This window comes from Oncorhynchus gorbuscha, linkage group LG16, assembly GCF_021184085.1.
Source record: "Oncorhynchus gorbuscha isolate QuinsamMale2020 ecotype Even-year linkage group LG16, OgorEven_v1.0, whole genome shotgun sequence".
Lineage (NCBI taxonomy): Eukaryota > Metazoa > Chordata > Actinopteri > Salmoniformes > Salmonidae > Oncorhynchus > Oncorhynchus gorbuscha.
This window is the reverse complement of record NC_060188.1, coordinates 71,366,725-71,371,372: the sequence shown is the minus strand read 5'-3', so window position 1 is coordinate 71,371,372 and position 4,648 is coordinate 71,366,725. Positions and strand designations below refer to the sequence as shown.

At 40.6% G+C, this 4,648-nt stretch overlaps 1 long non-coding RNA gene across 1 annotated transcript; it reads left to right on the top strand.

Moving 5' to 3' along the window:
- Positions 1–2,541: 2,541 nt before the first annotated feature.
- Positions 2,542–4,432, top strand: LOC124000101. The gene is made up of 4 exons (XR_006832545.1): positions 2,542–2,662; positions 2,798–2,931; positions 3,065–3,207; positions 4,350–4,432. It is a non-coding gene; the product is annotated as an uncharacterized LOC124000101 (long non-coding RNA).
- Positions 4,433–4,648: the final 216 nt, after the last annotated feature.

Sequence of the window (4,648 nt, the reverse complement as noted above, 5' to 3'; positions counted from 1 at the left end):
CAGCAAAGGGGGTACCAACTCCATATTAATGCCCATGATTTTGGAATGAGATGTCCGACGGGCAGGTGCCACATACTTTTGGTCCTGTAACGTTAGTGTGTGTATGTAGTAGGCTACGTAGTCAGTGCTGCAGCGTTGATGTGTGGAATGACACCTTCCTATATTCAAATCCACTGGCGCCGAAGCAAAAGCTAAACTCTGATAAATTCGGCCTACTATCAGAAAGTATACTGTAGCTCCAATTTTCCAAACAACTTGTCGTGATTTTCGTAAGTCAAAAAGTAGCCAACGTTAGATAGCTAGCTAGTCATAAACCGGAAGAACGGATATCATATCAGTAACATTGGCATGCTAGCTATCTGGCTGACTAACAGCTGAGTTAGCTACGTAGCTAAAGTTAGATAGCTAGCTAGTCATAAACCGGAAGAACGGATATCATATCTGTAACATTGGCATGCTAACTATCTGGCTGACTAACAGCTGAGTTAGCTACGTAGCTAAAGTTAGTTACTACAGTCGCGTTTTTTTGTGCAAGATTTGATTTGGCAAGACATATACAGCTTGCACTGGGTTGATGATTAACGGTAACCCTTGTTTGCGTGGTCAGCTGCTGTACAGTAGTCAGCAAATGGCTGTTTAAAAACGGTGTTTACAAAGCTACCAATATATATTTTTTAACCCATTTCGTCTGTTATGCACATTAATGAACCATACCTGAAGAAGTTGAGAACATCTAATTTGACACATTTCTTACACTCTACTTTGGGACAGTTCTTTACAGCAAAAACTCATACACTTCAAATTGACTAAACTGATGCTGTTATTTAACTATATAGATATTTGACACAACAACAACTTTACAGCTAAGACACGACAGTGACTGATGGAGTGAGTCTGGCAAGAAACGTTAATTATATTGTCAGGCTTGAGTAGAGAAGAGATGGTATATGTGTAAAGTGTTATTATGCATTCTGACCGTAGTTTAAATGATCTGGTCCACAAAAACCTTCGCAGTGGAATTTATAATAACATTACCCAGTACTCATTTGTTTACAATGAGAAATTATTTGGTCAGGTTTGTGTTTTGAGAAGATTGAACATGGTCCAAAGAAGTCTAATGTTTTGCGCAAGACTTTGACTTTGGGGGGGGGGGGGGGGGGGGGACTTTGAGTCCCTCCCCATGGTTACCAAGGATGGATTTAGAAACATTGTGGCATTGCAAAGTGATGCACCCCTGCAGATGGGCCACAAACATTACCTGTCTCTTTGGAATAATGAGGGTCCTGAAAGCAGAGTATAGGTTCTAGATGGTAAAATGAGAATTTCAGTTGCTAACTCGTGTGGTAATTACAATGGTGATTACCTGAACCAGGTGAGTAGTATCTATATCATAATAACACTTTACACATATACCATCTCTTCTCTACTCAAGCCTGACAATATAATTAACGTTTCTTTGAATGTTGTCTGTATGAAATGTCTCATCAGGATTGGCGCTCTTTGTGTATTTCTCCATGCTCCAGACTTACTTTGAGGTCGCAGAACAAAGTGTCACCATGCCCCTTGTCATGTAGAATGAGCTGTGGCCCGAGTGGTACCAGAGACTGAATGTTGGAACCGTGCTCTACCTCCAAAACTACACCCTCAAGCAGAGTAATCCAAACAGGTCTCGACCTGACATAGACAACCACAGAATGAAGAGCTTTCACTCAGTAGGTACTGAACTCAACCTAACCTAGTGATTCACAACTTCGCAAATCAACATACAGTAGTACATTGCCAGACAGACCCTCCCAATTGGTAATTTTGAAATAATATTCTGTCTGAACACTGTATACTGAATACTGTGAAACTTCGTTTTTACTATGCATGGCCTTGTAGAAATCTGTCTGAATCTTTGGACACCCACTGCACTCCTTACTGTGGTTCCAGCCAAGTGTGCAGTCTCAATGGGGCGTGCCTAAGGTTTCCTACCAGTTCACCACCAGGTAAGTTCACAACCACATTATGCAGTTTAAATTAGATTGTATGTAAAAACAAAGGCCTTTCCCTGGGTAACATTTACAACATTACTAAGCAGTCTTTATCATATGCATGAACTACTCATTCCTTGCTTCTTATAAATGTTTTTCTTCTAGATAAGAATTGAAGAACAATTCTGCATGTGATGTCATTGGCTTGGTAACTTTTGTGGGTCGGGTGGAGAGAGTCAAGAGTAAGGGGTCCGCAGGTCAGAGGTGTTCGTTAGACTTGGACTGGTCATTTATTCTGAAAATGTAACACAAATGCTCATGATTGTTTTCAATCTTTTGCAGACCCAGAAAAATACTGGACTTACCGCTGGGTCCATGCAGTGGAACATCCAATAGTCCTTTTATTTTGGAGCTTTCTGCTTCTTCACAACCAGAAATATACCATGGGATATACCCAAGCAAATATTTTTACTATAGTACTAGCTATAACAGTTAGTAGCTATAATACAAACAATTCCATAGGTAAACGGCAACAGAACTCTCCTAATTGTACTTATTTTCTCCCTGCTCTGTACCCTCCCCATATCCCATTGTAACATACCTGGTGTGCACTCAGATGAGAAAGTGTTAAGAGCAAGAATCACTGCCTTACCTCACCAGCAGCTGCAAGACACATATATTTAATACCGGTAAGTGCAGCTGTCATTTGCAAAGAAAAGATAAACAGTACAACTGTTTTATTTAAAAAAGAATATATGGACGGACACAATGCGACATTATGTTAATATAATCTAGTATGTATTGATTCACTTGATTGATGTCAGACCCCAGGGTGAAGCTTCGACCAGTGGACCAAGACTGAAGGACAGCATTATGCTGAAGAAGGCTGTTGTTGGTGGCCATTATTGCTTCCCTCACACCCCTCAGATATTCACACAGTCAGTGGCAGTTGGCTCAGGTGAGTGAGGGGAACCTTCTCATGAAGGAAAGATGTCTGTAATATGCAATACTGGTTTTTGTATGTTTGCTGTTTTTTAACCACAGCAGACATCACCATTTAATCATTTTCATATTTATTTCCCATCCACCAGCTCAAGTTCTTCTGGTTGCTGCAAATGACCTAAAGAGGGAGATGGAGGGTCTGCATTATCGTTAGCACAAGCAGCTGGCAATCCAAGGTCAGATCATTGCTGTGCAGTATGTGACATGGCCAGAGGAGGCACTGTCAGACCAGGTAGGCTTTATTGATTGCTTTACTGTGGGTTATACAATGAACTTTAGGAGGATCTTTTGGTCAGCTGTCCGGACAAAATCTAAATTTTAACAGTCTTGATGAAAATAACCATTTATGTGACATTTTATCAGGTAACAATAGTGTAAATGCCTGTGCCAAAGCCTGCCACCTTATCCTCCAACGGATACTTTATTTTTACAAGAGCCTAATTGTCCTTTTAGCCGCTGTACTTTATGCATAAATGTGTATAGATTATGTATGGCATTAAATATTACGCCTGTACCATGTTTGCCTATGATTGTTTTTAGTGTTTCAACTCAGTTTGAGTGGTCCATAATGTGGTTTTAAAAAACAACAACTGTATTATAGTATAATTGTGGAGTGACACGTCAATACATTTCTCTAACTCTAGATACACTGAGTACACAAAAAACTAAGAACACATGCTCTGTCCATGACAGACTGACCAGGTGAATGCAATGATCCCTTATTGATGTCACTTGTTAAATCCACTTCAATCAATGTATATGAAGCAGAGGTAAAGATTTTAAAGCTTTGAGACATTTTAATTGAACCCTTATTTTACCAGGTAAGTTGACTGAGAACACATTCTCATTTACAGCAACAACCTGGAGAATAGTTACAGGGGAGATAAATGAACCAATTGGACGCTGGGGATGATTTGGTGGCCATGATGGTATGAAGGCCAGATTGGGAATTTAGCCGGGACAGCAGGGTTAACATAGACACATTAACCTATTCTTACAATAAGTGCCATGGGATCTTTAGTGACCACAGAGAGTCAGGACACCCATTTAACGTCCCACCCGAAAGATGGCATCCTACTCAGGGCAATGTCCCTAATCACTGCCCTGGGGCATTGGGATATTTTTTGTGTGTTTTTTTGACCAAAGCAAAGGGTGCCTCCTACTGGCCCTCTAACACCACTTCCAACAGCATCTGGCCAGCCAGTGGTGTGCTGTGCTGTGGATATGTGCCATTCAGGGGGGTGAATGGGCAAGACAAAATATTTAAGTGCCTTTGAACAGGGTATGGTAGTAGGTGCCATGCACACTGGTTTGTGTCAAGAACTGCAACACTGCTGGGTTTTTCACGCTCAACAATTTCCCATGTTTATCAAGAATGATCCACTACCCAATGGACTTCAAGCCAACTTAACACAACCGTGGGAAGCGTTGGAGTCAACATGGGCCAGCATCCCTGTGGAATGGTTTTGATGCCTTGTAGAGGTGCGCAACTCAATATTAGGAAGGTTTTCCTAATGTTTGCTATACTCAGTGTATATAACACATTTCATGTTATTTTAAAACACTAATTCTCTTTATCTAGGGTCGATGCATTGTTTTTTTTTTACAAGAACAGGACAGGATACATTGAAAGACAAAAAAAAACAGTTACCTGTACAGGAATGATTTGCCGT